The sequence below is a fragment of the Acomys russatus genome, chromosome 8 (genome assembly GCF_903995435.1).
Source record: "Acomys russatus chromosome 8, mAcoRus1.1, whole genome shotgun sequence".
Classification (NCBI taxonomy): domain Eukaryota; kingdom Metazoa; phylum Chordata; class Mammalia; order Rodentia; family Muridae; genus Acomys; species Acomys russatus.
Genome location: NC_067144.1, coordinates 56,053,896 through 56,072,279, shown reverse-complemented (window position 1 = coordinate 56,072,279; position 18,384 = coordinate 56,053,896). Strand labels below are relative to the sequence as shown.

Here is an 18,384-nt window from a genome sequence, read left to right as displayed (position 1 = left end):
AGGCTGAGCTCTGTGAGTTCAAGGTCATCCTGGCTTACAAAGCAAGTCCAGGAAAGCCAAAGCTATGAGAACAACCCTGTCTCGAAAGCAAATAAACAAAAAACAGAAACACCCAAACTCAAACATTTTAAACAAATAATGCAGTATATTTTAGTAGCCGAGTAGAAGGCGAACCCTCTAGATGCCAAGAGCCGCAGGAAGAGCAGGTGACATGTCCAGCACAGGAATAAGTAAAGCAAGTGAGCAAACTGAAAGCTGAGTATGGACGGATTGCACAGATGTTCCCGCTAACATCACAGCTGGTCGGAAATGTAGGTTTTTCCTCTCAATAATGTTTTTCTTATTGTCATTCAAAACACATCTCAAACATTTAGACATTGGCTTGTGTATGAAATTACCATACACATTTATTCACAAAAGAACTTCGTAAATATTCTGTGAAAGTTGTTACTCTGCATTGACCTTTGTTATTGTGTTTAAATATCTATATTTGTGTTCATATATAGCTCAAAAGACATGCAACAACCCTGGTGGAGTGTAGCCATCGAAATGAATAGTTCTAGAATGTAGTAAGCATCCACACACATGTAGATGTGATTTTTTTCCCTTCCTCCCATGGAATATACAGACTTCATCTGCTTCAGTGCCTCCACCCCCAAGTATTTATGTGATTTGAGAAGGCTGTAGATGTCTATTGCTACAGAAGTGTTACTAGTCAGGGTTCCAGATAATTCCCAAGACTTAGAACTTTTTCAAGTAAAATGTTACCAGGATTTGGTTTCTTTTTGAGACAGATCTCACTACATGGACAAGGCTGTCTACCTCGCAAGTGCCGAGATAACAAGGTGTGTGCAGCCACACCCAGCCAGGGTTTTCTTCCTCAGCTTCCTTTAGCTTTGTAACTTGAGGTAACTTAAAACTCCGTTTTCTCATCCATCAAATGCCGAAGATAGTAGTTGTCTTATAGGGCTTTTAACAATCACGTGCATCCAGGTTTCATGGTGTGCCACACTGTGATAACTGCCTGGTGCTGGGAATGTGAGCAAGGCCTGTGCCGCGAAGGCTTCCTGTGTTTCACCATCGTTCTCAGATCTGGATGGACCAGCCGTTCGGCACACTGCACATGTCTATTGTGTGTCCCTCATAGAGCATTCCTGTTTGGAGACTACATTAAGGAAGATACAGCTTGAGTTGTAGATTTAAGTCCCATCTTTGCTACAGTCTTAAACACAGTCAGATCATGGTCTTTTGCCATATTTGAAGACCGAGTAATGGTGCGTCTCACAAAGAGAAGTAACGTAACAACACTGAAATTTTACATTTGGCAGGATGTCAGTGGTTACATATTTCTCGTCAGCCAAGCCAAGGTAGACCCATATTGAGACTAGTTTCCAAGACTAGGAATTGTGATGTAGAAAATCCCCAAGGCCTCTGTTGTATTGTGGCAAATATAATTGCAAACGTGGTGTTCTTAAGTTTACACATGAATAGCTTCCTTCTATACATAGCCAGGAAAAGTGGTTCCCCCCCCCCCACCCCCCGCTTACTCCTCTGAGAACTCCTGTCAGAGTTTATTGGCAAGGTCTGACTCTCCATATCAGCTGTTCCCATGTAACCTCACTATAAAGATTAAATATACTGAAGCCTAATAAAGTGTTTGTAACTGGGAAGGCGTGCAGGTTAATGAATGCTTCCATTTTCCCAGTTTTCTCATCACTCCCTAGTTAGTAGGTCACTGGTGGAGGCAGGATGGCAGCAGAGCCACCCCTGTGACTTAGGCTACCTCTCAGATGCCTTTCTTTTATATTTTTAATAGGCGGGTACAGTTTTTCCTGGTAATTATTTTCATCTTTGGTTTGTTAGGAATATATTTTCGTTGAAGAAAACTACAAAATATCAACAGAAAGAAAATAATAATTTTGTCTGAATGCAGAAAAGATGCCTTTATTTTGTGTGTTTTTAATGCAAAAGGATTTATGCCAAACATAGGGTTGTTTTATTATCATTCAATATAAGTCAATTTCCTTATATAATTTCACACATGATACTGTATCTTATATACTATATCGTAAGGTGTGAGAGATTATGATTTAATTACTTTCAGCCTTTTTAAAATTTTTCAACATAGAGTAGCTATTTCTAATTTTTGTTGTTAAAATAATGTATATTATAAACATTCTTTTTGCCAAATACTTTTATATCTCTTCCGTATTCTTTATTTATTCTAAAATAGTACAGATCTTAGGCTTGGAATTGCCACAATAAAGGGGCACGAAATGTTTTGTGGCATTCAAGTCATAATGAAACTACCAGCACATTTTAACATGCACATGTTTGAATTCCCACTCTGTGTACCCTCCTTTCCCAGGAACCCCATAGATCTTTTTTTTTTTTTTTTTTTTTTTTTTTGGTCCATAGTAGGTTAATTTACGTTGTCTAGGCATGTATGTCAATGGAATTACACTCCACATGTCTGTTTTTATATAGTTTCTTGTGCTAGGATAAGTCCTATGTTCGTTATTGTTGTATCAATAATATATATAGTAGTGCTGAGTGTTACAGGTGCATGGAATGCCACAGTCTCTTTACCTCAACTAGACAGTGTACTTTTCTTTCTTTCTTTTAATAATATGTTATTAATTTATTCATATTACATCTCAATTGTTATCCCATTCCTTGTATCCTCTCACCCTCCCTCCCTCCCACTTTCCCCCCACTCCCCTCCCCTATGACTGTGAGTGAGGGGGACCCCCTCCCCTGGGACTGACTTTTACATGAACTCTGGTGTCCCATATTTGACCATGTCCCCTGGATGGGGAGGCCCAGTGTACTTTTCTTTTTTCCACCCAGTTTGTGGCTGTTAACAGCCAACATGGTCCTGACATCTCTATTGTCTGTATGGATCTAAGGCAGTTGATGTGTATTGCGTTGGGAAGGTTAAATAGTTGGTATTTTGAAACTGAAGAAATTTACTATGAGAGAAATAACAGTTGTTTTTCTTTCTCATTTTCTTTGTTGGAGATGTCTTAAGGGGTACATAGACTTACGGGGCGAATCAGAATGGATAAATTTTTCAGAACATTCGGAAATTTGCATTTAACATACGTTAACAGGCACTTCATTGCAACAACACACTCTTGGCATGGTTTATTTTGCGATAGCATCTTCTTCTAATAATTAGATAAATGTACTCTCTTCATGTAAGGGACTTTTACATTCCTTTAATATGCAAACACTTTATATTTACCTGTCATATTCGTCCTTCTACATAGAATTTGAACAAGGAAAGATTCTGAGATAAATGTATTGAATGTCACAAAATAATGTACCTAAAGCCAGTTTGGAATAGTTGCCAAACTGTCCGTTTTTGTTCTTAAGGTGCGCAGTTGACTGAGGAGGATCAGAGAATCTGAAGACTCCGATGACATCAGAGCTACTTTTCAACACCCTCCTCGGCTTCCTTTCCCACACAGCAGAGGCTCGGGCTGGAGTCAGGCGGTGAGAAGCCTTTCCTTCCATCCTCTGGCTTCATCGTGTGGCTTTAATCTGTTCCGGACAGTTCTCTCTTGGCTGTAAATTAGCTTACAGTTACCAGATATGTATTCCGTGTTTTATCCGTACAAATTCTTTCTTTAGGCAGTGTGCTTAAGAAAGCACATGAGATCTAATCTAAGAAATTACAGTGAGGAATCTATAAATATATGTCAGCAAATGTACAAGCGTTAAGTGCCACAGGAAAAACCAAAGTCAAAATTCCTGTTATTAGAAACCAGTGGGGGACTTCTGTAGAGATGGGCTGAAAAAAAAAAGAAAAAATGAAAAGAAAATGAGAGTAGCGTTTGTGTCAATGCTATTTAATTTGTTTTTTACCCAGAACCATAGAAAATGTAAAGCTGATTATCTGAAATACTGATCCTGTTTCATCTAAAAAGTTACTTATCGCTTGGAGAAGATGATAGAGGTATTTAGCTCTTGTTTGTATGTCATAGTTTAGGTCAGTCATTCCTTTTGGAGTTGTCTAAAATGGTTACCTCCTACAAGGCATTTTTGAGAAATGATAAAATATTTGTTTTGAGTTAACAGAAGAGGTGAGCGCATGATGTAAATTCTCGTTGAATTGGCATGACCGTTATTCTAGTATAAGTGCAGCCTTGGACGTTACACGGTTTATTGCACAGGCTGTAGCAGCCTGGGAAAAACAACGTGATCCATTATTATCCTTGCAAGTTCTTGGGGAAGAGTTTGCCTTCGGCTAGAGAACAGGAAGTCTGGTCAGAAGTGGGGACTGTACCCTACGTTCACCCTGTTTTAACTGAAGTGATACTTGGAAAAGGCAGGGTAATCTTGAGCCGATTTCTATTCCAGAAACCTAGCTGTTTGGTTAGCTCAAAGTTTTCCTTAATGTTTATATTTTCTTGTCATCTCACGAAGAAAAAAAAAAATCCTTAAAACGTTGTTTTGAAAACAGCCTAAAATTAGCCGCATTGGGTCGCTTATTATTGTTTATATTTTCACACATTCTCTTCCTGTAAGTTAGAAGTTATGCCGACTACGCCTCTGTTTACCAACAAGCTGTTAAATCGTGTGCATTCTGAGTTCTCATGCTGAAATATACCTTTTTTAGATGGTGAACCCTTGAACTCCTTTCTTACCTTTTGAGTTTGTTAAACTAAGTCCCAGAAGGTGGACCTCTCCCAGGTGTAATGAGCCTCTTGGTGTTTGCCAACAGACTTGTCTTACTGTGTCACCAGAAGTCACAGTCTCTTAGGCAGGTGACACTGATGGGGAGCAAATAAAAATATAGCCAGTTGGAACTTCTTAAAAAATCAGCACATTTAGCGGCTATGGTAGCCCTGTAATCCCAGCACTAGAGGCTAACACAGGACAGTGCTGGGTCCCGGGCCAGACTGGGCCACCTGGCAGTGATGAGAGACAGCCTATCTCAAGAAAAGAAACGGGGGAGGGGAAACTATCCATGTGGATTTCTCTTCTGAGTAAAATAAGATTATTTAGAACAGTGGACAACTTTGAAAATGTAAAATAAATCATTGATAGTGATTTTTTTATTTTTATTTTTTATTTTTTATTTTTTTGGCATACACTTAACATGAGTTAAGATTTTTAAGGTGAATATGTCTGACTTTTATATGCGTGCACAAAGTCCCGGTATTCAATCCTAACATCAGATAAAGCCAGGCCTGGTGGCACAGGCCAGTAACAGCAGCTCACAGAACGTAGAGGCAGAAGAATGAGTATAAAATCACCCTTCCTTACATAGTAAGTCTCAAGCCAGCCTGAAATAGGTGGAACCCCATTCAAATTATACACACACACACACACACACACACACACACACACACACACACACACACACTCACTTGCTGAGCGTGGTCAGGTAAGCTTGGATATGGCAGGGTCATGATTTCTAGCGTCTGTGGCAGGCTTCCCATCAGACAGTGGACTGTGTCATTCTAAGCAAGATGTGGTAGACCAGTGTTTGACAAGTTGAAGTTACTTGTATATTTTCTTTATCATAAACTTTATCATAGTTTACCATATAACCACACTAAAACACACACACACAGACACACACACAAAACACTCTTATACTTTTAAGATGTCTTTGTGACTGAAGAATCAGGTCAAAGAAACAGCTAAATTATTAAATATTGAAAACATATAAAACATGGAATGCCTATGAAGTTTTTAATGTCTTAGGCAGTTTTTCAGTATTTGTTATCTCAGTTCTTTCAAGAAATAGAGTCCTACTATGTAGTGACTAACGAAAGAAATTTGCCCTTAATAAGCAAATTTTATCCACTATACACAGTGGAGCTCTGCTCCTTTCTTTGTCCAATATTCATTAGTTTGTTTTTATCAAAAAATTGATTAAACAAAAAGTGAATATCTTGGGTAGAATAGATAATTTACTGAGTATCTGAACATAATACTTTTTCCATAGGAGGAAATGCTTTCTGTGATATGCCTGTTTACTAGGAAAGTTTGTATATAATGTACTTTTTTTCTAGTTTGATTAAATTGTGCATGACCTTCAGCAAGTGTTTTGCATAGTCAGCTTTTATGTCAGAAAAAGAGGTTTGTATAAAAGACATAAAAAATGGCCAGAGATTGAGTTGGTTCTGATAGATTGGGATGCCATATTGCTAAGGTCAGTGGAAATGTTCTCCTCAAACACCTCTGGGGCTAAGGATACTTAGTACATAAAGATGTGGTCTTCCACACCTGAGTTCAGTCTCCAGGACTCACATGGTACAAAGATAAGGAGAGTGCTCCCTCTCTAAGGCACAGCTGTGGCATGTGTGTGCTCACTAATACATTAAATAAATAGAAAGATTAAAAAAAAAAAAAACCACTCCTGAAAGAATAGTACTCCTTCAAAGACCCACACGCATCCAGTGCGTGCCTGACATCATGCGTAGTACAGAATTCCCTAGGTACGGTATATCATATTGTATGCAGATACCTGTGGTTGAGTTGAATTGAAAGCTTGCTGTAATTAGAGATTAGCAATAATAACTAAGGATAAAACAGGATATAAGAGCCAGGCGTGGTGGTGCACGCCTTTAATCCCAGTACTCGGGAGGCAGAGGCAGGTGGATCACTGTGAGTTCAAGGCCAGCCTGGTCTACAGAGTGAGTTCCAGGACAGCCAAGGCTACACAGAGAAACCCTGTCTTGGGGTGGGGGTGGGGTGGGGGGGGATATAGGATATAGAAATAAGGCATAATAAACCTTTTGTGGGGTTGTCTTTATCGTGAGGCATCTTGCACTGTGCTAACTGTGCTGGGCAAAACAGAAAGAGAGCCCTTGGCCGAATAGAGCTGTGGTAGTGCTTTTTGCACAGTATATCACACTTTGTGAAAGCATTTAAACTTCTACACAGCAGCCGTAGGAATGTGGTCCAGGCAAAGCCGTGATCAGTCAACTTAATTGAAATAAATTGCCGTAAGTCAGGTTGGCTGCCACTAGCCAGCTTGGCTGCCCCATTGGAGCTTCGCTGGCTATGGACAACCCTGGTAAGAAGATCTAGATCGTTGGCTCAAATGAAGTGTTGTTAATTTCCAACATTGCTTCCTCACAGCCAGCCCTCTTATTTACCTTTTACAAAGGTCCTTGCCCCAATGTCTTAGCCACCAGATTTTTCCCAAACTCCAGTTGACTTGAGTTGTTTTCCTAGTCATTGAACACTTGAGGGCTTCTGACAGCTTAACGATCATAGGGAAATAACAAGCCTTTCCTTTGTTTTGTTTTGTTTTTTTTGGTTTTTCGAGACAGGGTCTCTCTGTGTAGCCTTGGCTGTCCTGGACTCACTTTGTAGACCAGGCTGGCCTCGAACTCACATGGATCCACCAGCCTCTGCCTCCTGAGTGCTGGGATTAAAGGCGTGTGCCACCATGCCCAGCCTATAATCCTTTCTTAATTAATCCTGACCTATCATTACAGTGATAAAGTCAGCATAATTAACATCTCTTCTAAATTTCATATCTGTAAAGAATGGCCTTTCCTTGACTCTTCTCAATAATTAGTTTGACTTACCTCATTTGGGAGGGAAATCCCTACTGTACTAAACTTCCGGATGTGCTTGGACGTTTGGCTGTTCTTTGATAGGTTCAAATGACGCCAACAAAACAATGAGAAGCTCTGCAGAACCAGCTGTAAGCCCACTTTCTGGCCCCGACTCTGGGCTTTCTCCTTGGGGCACCTACCCGGAGCTTCTTGACTATCTGCCCTCTCAGCCATCCAGCTTGGCATGTTTCTAATTGTAGAGCCTTTTTGTTTCTGTAGCACAGTTTCCCCGTCTGGAATCAGGCATCACTCGCATTTTCAAACCTTGTTGATCCCTATGCACTTCCACACAGAAAGCTGGTTCATGGGATGGCGTAACATGTGGTGGAAAGTCTTGTTTCCTGCATTGCTGACCACTCCACCCCGCCTTGCCATACCTAGAAGTCCTCCAAGCTGGCGCTTTTAAGTGTGTGCAGACGGAAGGCCTGGTTTCCCTTCTGCCTGCAGTCCATTTCAGTGCGGTGAGAGCACCCACACACTGTGGTCGTGTCAGGGTGGAAATAAAACAAAAGGCATACAGATCCTGTGCCCCAATCTTTCACCAGACTCAAGGATGCCATCTTAGCCCCACACCCTGAGAAAGTTCTGTTCTTTGAGGAGGTAACAATGTTTCTAGAATGTACTGTTATGTGCACCCATCTCTTCCTTTCTTGATTGCATGGTACACCCACTCCCTAAAATGTTTCAGTTGTTGGCAAAGCACTTGATTGTCCCTTTAGCCAGTCCATGTGCCACCTCTGTAGACTGTTGCCTTTAGAAGCAGCTCCCTGCTCTTTCTTCCTTAGTGCTTTCTTTATTTTCTTCATGTTTTTGTTTCACTATGATCTCAGTCTGTTGTTGATTGAAAAGCTTGAAAAGTCAGTACAGGCATGTTTGTCATTGATTCTCCTTGTAGTCTGTTCTCACCACACAGCAGCGTCTTTATCAGCATTTGTGGATCTTATAATGGTATGGGAAATTCAGAGTGACGCTGAATGAAAAATCCTCTCATCTTCTACTCTTTTAAAACAAACATCTTTTTCCTTCTTCATCTGCGTCTTGGGGACATTTTGACATAGGATATCTTTCTCCCCTTTCTTCTTTCTTACTTCCGTTTGTCTTCTGTAGTATGAGAGATTGGCCCTATCTAAGGATTTGTGCGTTGTAGGCAAGCAGGCTACCACTGAGCCACACCCCCACATGAAAACATTCTTCATTTGGCACAGTTATAGTGGACAGCCTGGAAGTTGGAAAACAAATAATTTGTTTGAAGTCAGTCAAGATGCTGCTTCTTGGCTTTTGCTCCAGTCTATCATCAGTGGGTCTCAAACTACTTAGGACCACCATAGATTCTTATTCAGTTGAGGACCCAAGTGAGTTTTCATCTAGGTCAGCTGTAACACCTGTTATTTCCCATATAAGAAATTTGAACTGAGAACACTTTGAAATGCAAAAATGCTCAAAGATGCATCTCATTAGTCATTAAAACAATTTCATTAGGCTTCTGAATGGTACCATGTACACAGGCTAGAAAGTCACTCAAAAGCACATACATTTTAGTATCATGAAAGTCATCTTGATCTCTTGTGCATCCTGCATAGGGACCCTTGAGCATCACTGGCCCATATTCTGAGACTGCTGTTAATGAAATCCACTTTCCAAGTTGCCAGCAAAATATTCTACACATTCCTCATACTGTAACCTAACTTTTGTGCTTGTAGATTTGTAAGTTTTCTTCTAATGTCTCCAGAGTTCATCATGTTACCCACTCTTCTATTAATGTCTAGACATAGAATGTGCTGGAAGCTATTACCAGTGTCAGCTTGGCAGTCATACGACAGAGATGCTTACTCAAGGAGAAGTCATTTTATTTGTGGATACTCATAAGGTCATTCCTAGTCATGCACTATCAGTAACCCTGGCTTTCAAAAACTGTCCCTTTTTTTTATCTCCTATGGAAATTCTCACTTGAGAGATTGTGGAAGTTTTGTCATTATTGAAGTCTTAAGATAAAAGCAGTGTCTTTCTTTGGGACAGTGGTAGGTTCCCTTCACGTCTTTCACTCTCCTCTCCTCTGTGTGCCCTTCCCTTCCTCTTGCCTCAGCCTGACCCCTGATGCTGGCTTCCCTTTTGTACTCTGGCAGATACTTCTTTGGCCCTAGTGACTCCTGCTCCCCCCCCCATACACCCCCCCCCCAACTTGGCTGACACTCTGTTAAATTCCTTCTGAGGTCTTAGCAGGACAGCCAGTCTCTAGAGTATTTAACGGCTCTCCAATTCCCTGAGTACTGGGTCTTCCTCAGAGTTCTGGGAATGCAGCATGTACCTTGCGGCTGGATGGTAATCCCAAAATGGCTGCTCATCAGACTTGATTTACTAACAGCTCATAGTGTCTTATTGTGTGGTGATGTCATGACGTGAGCTAGAATCCAGGGACTTACTATGATTACCAGTGATAATCTGGAAGCAGGGCACGAAGCCCACACAGCAGCAGGAGTCTTCTAATCTGGTTTTTTTGTTTTGTATTTTTTTTTTGTTTTTTTTTCTTTTTGTTGTTGTTCTAAGCATAGTAGGCCCTCAGTAAACATTTGCCAAGTGCTTACTTTTCTTTATTAGTGTTGTATAAAACTCTTAGCTCCAGCAATCATACAAGAATTTAAGCCAGACCTCTACTCTACTTGATCACTCATAGCCAAAAGAACTATGCCTTTGAACTGGATCCAGTGGCGCATTCCTGTAATCCCAGTTCCAGAGGCTAAGGCACTAGAATCATGAGTTCAAGGCCAGTGGAGACTGTGTAAGATGTCAGATCTCTTCTCAGATAAACAAAACAAAAAGGAAAGAAAAGCAGAAATATGTCTTCACATTGTTTGAAAATGGCACAGCAAAGCTTTTGCCTAACGATGAAGATTATATTTGAGTTATGTATGGGTTTAGAGTTTAAGATTTTTAAATACTGACTTCTACTGGAACATTTGTTTTTCTTGAAGTTTCATACAGAGCATATCAACACGATATATTATATACCTATGTTAGAGATCTGGTAATTATTTATTTTCATCTTTTGCTGTTAAATATCATCTATTTTGTAGCAGTCTCTGTGTTACACAGATTGCTTCCTAAATGTTCAGTCCTGATTGCATTGTTTTCTGAGATGCATTTAACATGGCTGCTCATACCTTAGTTTGACTCTGATTTCTTCTTTGTACTACATGGTCTGCCACATCTTTTCTGTAAGCCATTAGCAACCCCACAGTTTCTCTCCTTTCTTTGTTTTGTTTGAAAAACATTCCTTTAACCATATCATTTCCTGTAAACCATCCATTCCCACCAGATGAAGGCCTAAGCTCCTTGGTATGGCCTTGACTCAGAGAAGTCCTTGGTCTTCGTCACATTGTGAGCTTAATCTCCAGTCACAATAGATAGTGTCACATCAGCTCTGCTCTGCCCGCAAGTCCATTTCTTGGGCCTAGAATAGTTGCCATGCTCTTCAGGTGAGATAGGACTTTTCTTCCTGTCTTTTGTTTGTTTGTTTTTGTTTTCTGTGTTTTGAGACCCGGTATCTCTGTATAGCCTTGGTTGTCCTGGACTCACTTTGTACACCACGCTGGCCTCAAACTTACAGTCATCCATCTGCCTTGCCTCCAGAGTGCTGGGATTAAAGCCCTGCGCCATCACTCCCACCTTATTCCTGTCTTTAGTCAGCATTCTACATACACAGAGAGAACTAAAACCTGGGCTCTCCCCACTCACTGGCGCTTATTACACAGGGCGCTTATTACACGCATGCTTCCGTCATCGCACTCAGCAGCATATGCTCCCTGACCTTTTGCACAGAGAACACAGGAAAGATTTGCATGTGCAATGCACACTGCTGTTACATACTCACGAGGTATTGCAACCCTTGCCCTGTCTTTTTTTTTTTTTTTTGCAACCACATACCTGAGTTCAAGTGAGTGAAAATGTGGCTGATGTTCAGCAGAACCTTGAACGCGTTTATTTATTGTCTTTTTTTTTTTTTTTTTTTTTTTTTTTTTTTTGGTTTTTCGAGACAGGGTTTCTCTGTGTAGCCTTGGCCATCCTGGACTCACTTTGTAGACCAGGCTGGCCTCAAACTCATAGTGATCCGCCTGTCTCTGCCTCCCAAGTGCTGGGATTAAAGGCGTGCGCCACCACGCCCGGCTAAAAGGGAATAATTTACAACCTCTTGGGCCTTCAAAATTCTAAGCTTTCCACTTAAAGTGTCCACTGCTCGTCCTTTTGTTAATTGTGGGGACGGAGGGGGTGCATGCCATAGTACACTTGTGCAGGTTAGGGAATGACCTCGGCGTCAGGTCTCTCTCTCTATCTCTATGTGGGTTCTGGGGTTCAAACTCAAGTAGTCTAGCTTGTACAGCAAGCTCCTTTGCCGTTGAGCCTTCTCCCTGTAGGAACAAGTGTATCTAGTTTATTCTACTCGGCTGTAATCTGAGTGCTGAGGCTGTTGTGTGTTTAGTTTGTTGTTGTTGTTGTTTTGGAGGGTTTGGTTGGTTGGTTGGTTATTCCCAGACAGAGTTTCTCTGTATAGCCCTAGATATCCTGGAACTCACTCTGTAGCCTGGACTGGTCTCAAACTCATAGAGATCTGCCAGCTTCTGCCTCCTGAGTTCTGAGATTGATTAAAGGTGTGCACTGTATCCATAGGGATTTTCTTTTCCCTCCCTTACTCTGAATAATGGCATGGAGAGCTTTATATTTATTAAAAGATGCAGGCATTATAGCTGATCAGACCTTTGTCTGTTCTAACCAGACAGTATCGGCCTGGCCTACTTCCCGCCACATGGACTGCTACTTACCATCTTAGTCTCCCCCTGCCACCTACTTTTTCATCCCTGTACAGATGGACTCCTCTACCTGGTCCCTGCCTGATACCCTCTCTCTGGGCCCAGAAAGTCCCCCCTTTTCCTCTCCTGCCCAGCTATTGGCTGGTCAACTCTTTATTTGACCAATAAGAAGGTGATGGAGAACAGTGTTTACAAAATGCTAAGACTGGTAAGGCCTCATGATAGTGACAGTAGCAAAATCCTGGACCGTAGTCAGGTCTGTACCAGCACAGAAATCCAATGGTGTGCCACTGTTCCCAGCTCTGTTTTTGTTTGTTTGTTTGTTTACCTTTTTGTTTTAGAATAATGATTTTAAAATTTGCCTACTGTAGCTACTAAATTAAAATCTGAAGGCATTTCCCGGGAAAGACCAAGCGCCAGCTACTCTCCCCCTTTTTTTTTAAAGTTTGTGGTTGCTCTAATGAAATACTTGAGGCTGAGTGTTGTAAGAGGAATGAAGGTGTTCCTAGGAGTTCTAGGTACTAAGCAGAGGGCATTGTGATGACATTTGCTTGGCATCTGGTGAAGGCTTCATTGTACATCATAAACTGGCAGAGGGCATCCTATGGTGAGAGCTGTTTATTTCTCCCTTTAGAGGGGCCACACCTTCATGACATCATTTAATGCTAATTCCTTCTAGAATGGAAGGCTGCACATGCTTTGGGATGTAGTTTCTAACACATAAATTTGGGGGAGACACACATAGCAAGTCTCAGCTGCCACTTTCTTTTGGCCTGTACAGAGATGCTAAGAACAGTGACAAGAGTGACGTCTTTTACCTCGTACAACAAACACTAGGCTTGCCTTAGCACGTTTTTCTCATGTCCAGTTTCCATATGCTGGTGGTCCTTCCCAGTGTATCTGTCTCCATCACATGATACTATTTGTCATTTTGGCAAGGTATATGCAGTTGCATGAAGTGTGCCGTTTAACCAGCCCAAAGCTTAATTTTCAAAAACAGAAACTCCAAGATTAATGTCTAGGGAATGTTTTCCATAATCTCATCTTGTCATTGTGCTACAAATCTAAAAGATAACTATAGTTTTAAAGGTTTCTCCATGACACTAAATTATAGTCTAGGGAAAAAAAAAATACCCAGCTAGAATTCATTATAAGCAAAATGGAAGGAGTGTTTACTTTGAGGGCTAATAGTGGCCTCGTGCCTTTTGTCATTTCTTGCTTACACAATTTGTTATGAAAGAGTGCTTCTAGGTATGCCATCTTTTTCCAGAATGCCTGTCATTTGTTCTGTCCTGCTCTGGAAGAGTTAAGAGAGGAGACAACATCCTGTCAAAGACCTTGTTTTTAATTTTGCTTCTCACACTGGCACTGATCCTGCTAAGAGCAGCCCAGATTAGTTCGGGAAACCTTTGAAGAGATTTAAGATGTCCTTCAGCCAGTTTGAAGGTTTTTGTCTTGCAAATCCAGTACAAGGGCGCCTGCAGGCATCTCGACCCTTGCTGAGCGGCTGGTGCAGCTCAAGGTCACACTAACCCGCCCTGTGACATTCAACAGCAACAACAACAAAAAAAATTATGCGGTGGAACTGCCTCAGCATTCAGCCAAGCAAGAACTTCCTTAGTGAGGAACTGGGGAAGAAGTATTTTTCAACCCCTGCCCCCCCCCCCTTCACTCTTTCTTGTGTGGGGGAGGGTGGGGCGGGGGTTGTGAATTTTTTTTGCTGTAGGAAATAATCCGGGATTTCTGGTGTGTGTGATGACAAGGTCATTTCTTAATTAGAACACATGTAAAGAACAAAGCTAAATGGCTTCAAAACAGCTTTGTAGTTGATGGAGAGGATTTAAATTATTTAAAGAGATAGTCGCCCATGTATGATGGAAACTGAATTCTAAAGGCATTAACTCCTTCCTCCCTGTCAACTTGCTGTTTCTTTCTTCATGTCTAACATTACAGGATCGCGTTCGAAAGTAAGAAAATTTGTATAAATGTCTAGTTTGGATAAATGCTATCCTGAGGTAAACTTTTAATGGAGTTTTTCTCTCCTTAACATGTGTCCTGGAAATTTTATCAAATGGCTTGAGGAAGAGCTATGGATTGCAGATGCAGTTGTCCCTATAGCAGCTGTGATTTACTTGTGCTGTACTAGAGGGAGGGGAGTGAAGGCTTGAACAACTTCCTTTCTCTCCCTAGCATTACCCACTTCTGAGGTAAATGGCTCCCTGAGCACGTTAGCCTCTGTTCCTTTTAAAATCACCAACCAATATCATTCAGGTCTTTTAAGTTTCCAATAATTGATATGGACTTTAGATGGATGTTACAGATTTGTTTCTGAGCACAGAGGACATGTTACAGCTACTGATGCCATGTCCCTGAATACTCGGCAGCCATGTTGGGTTCCCTTTCCTCTGGTGGTTGTCGCTCTGCATGGCTCTCCTTATGCGCTAGGCTAGTGCTAAGTAACCAGTACCTCAGTAGGATAGGGTCCCAGGCCAGTTTGCTTCTTCTGCTTAGACTTCACTCTTGACAGTGGTGTAGTATTCGGGCCCAATAATGAAAGAGAGTGAATTTATGGTTGTTATTTTTATAGGTGTTAGATATAAAACCACTAAAAAATTGTTTTTTCAATTTTATAGATTCAGAACAAGTTTCCTTAGAATTCAGACCCCATTGCTTCCTTACATTGATGTTTATCTACAAATAGGACAGACATGGAATCTTGCCAACTAGTTTATGAAGATGTAGAATATTTCCAGTGTGACTATTCTAACAGGTATTTTGGATTTTGTAGGCCACACTTAAAATTTTTAAGTTTGAGTGGATAACATGGTAGACTGTGTAAGAACTATCTAGAATTTACTAGACCTGTTGTTATTCTGAGGGATTTTCTTCCAATCAAGAAGCATTTGTTTGAGTACCTGAAAAGAAAGTGAATCTTCGCATGAAGATGCATATTTTTAAGTATATATATATATATATCTTAAAGGACTTCAGGTTTGCCAAAAGTCACATGGGAAGGGAATCAATATGCAAGGGCATAGAGTGATGGTGTGAGGCTTGCCCTTGCCTGGAGTCTGGTATGCCCTAAACGTCACGTATGACCCAAGCTCACCTGCTACTCATTTCTAATTTACTGTCCTAATTCATCGATTTGTTATCGCTAATTGTTCTTCATTTACTTCTGTGTAGTTTCCAGTACCTAAAGGGTTGAAAGGTTGCTGTAATTGGCACCCGCAGCTGCTCTTTCTTTTGACAGGGGATAATTTTGCAGCCTATGCTTTGTGTGACAGCTGCCTAATTGGGCATTCTCCCCTTGTAGCAAGCCTGCCTCCTCCAGCCTCCCTGCTGACAAATGGTGGTGGATTATAGATGAGGGCAAGCTGACCCATTCGACCTTGCTGAGGCAGCGGGGAGGGGCTTCCTGCTACTTGAGGGAAGCTTTAGGTCATTTAGAGGACAAGGTCACAAGCCAGGTGGAGAAATGACATGATATCACATGACAGTAGCCTGATGACATAGTCAGCATGTCAAGGACAAAGGTATCAGTATTGATTAAGCCTAACTGCAATACTTCCCTGAGTCCCCTAGTATTTAATTGTTGCTACTGATTTTTTTTTTTTTTTTTTTTTTTTTTAAAGAAAAGGGAAGAATGTGAAGTAAAAAAGAAGACTGTAGAATAAGATCAGCAGGACTTTAATGGTGGTGGAGCATTTGTTTATATGAAAATAGACTTGGTGGAGGATTCTTAATGAAGTTTGTTGGAATTAAGTTTGTTGGAATGAAGTTATATGGAATGTTCTGTTCTGTTCTTAATTGTAGCTTAGTTTGCAGCTCTTTGACTATCAGGACTTTTCAAAGTATTCAAACAGTAAGGCAGACAAATTAAAATGAGGTAATATGTGTTGTTATAAAGGTATTTAACAACTTCTGTCACCATCCTACCCAAAGACTGGCAAAGCTTTTGTGTGTTGAATAAAGGAAAAATAAGCCAAATGAAAATGCCTAATTAAAGAGAACCTTAAAACTCTAGATTTAAGAGATCAAATACACTACTGTGCCTCCAAATTCTAAGTGTTACAGATACTCTTAAAACCATTTCTGAGGCCTGAAAATGTTTTTTTTTTTTTTTTAAATGGCATGGGATTATGCTTAGCGTAATAGCTTCAAGATAAATGGAAATCTTTTCATTGTTATTAGTAAGGCCCGTACTCTTTTTGAAGTAGGTTCGGAGCTATTCTGTTTTAAGTGTACAGTCAGAAGAACCCACACCGACTCTATTAACTCTATCATAACCCTTGAAAGTTAATCTGTGAGTTATGTATTGGAGAGCACAATTTGTAAGATTGTCTCTCTCTCTTTTTTTTTTTAAACAGTGACTATTCTAACACAGAACAGATGATGATTCTCAGTAGTGTAAAAACAATTGTTTTGCTTGCTGTTTGGCAGAAGCCCTGTGGAACAGTGGGAATTTTTATTCCCCTGAGATTAAAAACTGAGGAATGATAGAATATGAATTGGTTCACAGAAGTAGGCACATCTGTGTTTTCATGGTGTGTGTGTGTGTGTGTGTCTGTGTGTGTGTGTGTGTGTGTGTGTGTGTGTGTGTGATGATTTTGTCTGCACTGTGCATGTGGTGAGCTGTTGTCAAACCCTGACTCAGGTTTGGTGCAGGTTGGATCCTGTGCCCTTGTGCATGTGTACTTGATTAGTAGTTGGGATTATCTGAGCAGAAGACATACCGCCCTCCTCTTTGTATTGGTCGGGACCCCGGGCACTGGGGAGTCAGGGCAAAGGAGAAAGAAAAGAGGTTTGGCATTAGTATTCTATGAAAGCGTTACTGTCTGCAGAACAGATTGATTGCACCGGCATACCTGTGCTTAGCACCACTGCTGTGAAAGAAAGGTAGGGCTGGGATCTGTTTGATTGTATGACATATTGGGACACTCCAGGAATGTTTTAACATGCGCTCTTTCTGTGGTGTGATATAAGAAAAAACAACAACAACAACAAAGAAATGAATGAAAGTGTACAGGAGGCGTAGGCTACAGCTTGGTTCACTTCAGCCATGTGTTCATTCGAGTATGATAGTTTTGCTAAAAGGCAGCCTCTGGGAGCGTAGCCTGATTGATAGCGAAACCCTGGAAAATCTCGAGGCACTAATGTATTTCCTTATTAGAAATGTGTCAGGCAAAGAGGAGATTCATGCTAACTGTGAGACTTTAACTATGGAGGGGGAGGGGCCATGGGAATTGTTATGCACATAATTAGTTTAGGAAATTATTTTCAGTATGTCCTATTCTTAAAGATCCAGTGGAGTGCAGAGGATAAGTGAGAGCTTTTTCATGGTAAAAAGAAGAGAAGCAGCTGCTGTGTTGTCTTAAGCTATATTAAGAAATGTGTTATTTACTTCATTCTTTCCATGGTTCTTCTATATAAACATACTTTTAGGGTTCTGTGGTAGGAAAAGAAATGACATGATTTCTATTCCGATAGGGACTTGTAGCGGATGATTTGGGATTGTCTATATGAACAGAATGGATGTTGGACTATTTTTAAATGTGATTCCCATATCTGCAATTGGAGTCGGATCCCTCTTCAGTCTGAGGCATTCCTTAAACGTGGCCCCGGCATGTTTGGCTGTGAGTACGTCTGTCCTGTGAGGGGGGTGGGGGCGGAGATGGAATCCCTCTTGCCTCATGTGAACTGTGGGTGCCCTTTGCCTTCACTGCCCATGTCTCAGTCTGCTGAAGACAGTCGCAGCACTAGACCTAACAGCAGAAGGCTGGCTGTTAATGTGTGATGAGTGACAGTTGCCTCACAGTTTACTTTTCTATTGTTGAAATGAATATATGGCTTGGCATGGTGTAGATGACGCTTGGCTTTCCTGTAAATGAATGCACGGTTGTTCTGTGCGTGCTAACTTTTATGCCTCATGAAGACTTCCTGGTACAGATGGCGCTGTACAGATGGATAGGCAGTGATCTGGATTTGCCCCTATG

At 41.0% G+C, this 18,384-nt stretch overlaps 1 long non-coding RNA gene across 1 annotated transcript in view; it reads left to right on the top strand.

Annotated features, from left to right (window-relative positions):
• Positions 1-636: 636 nt before the first annotated feature.
• LOC127192817 (uncharacterized) overlaps positions 637-18,384 on the top strand; it is a 37,771-nt gene continuing 20,023 nt past the window's right edge. Inside the window, exons 1-2 of the long non-coding RNA XR_007831073.1 lie at positions 637-845; positions 3,379-3,498. This is a non-coding gene — a long non-coding RNA (uncharacterized LOC127192817). The remainder of the gene's footprint in view (positions 846-3,378; positions 3,499-18,384) is intronic.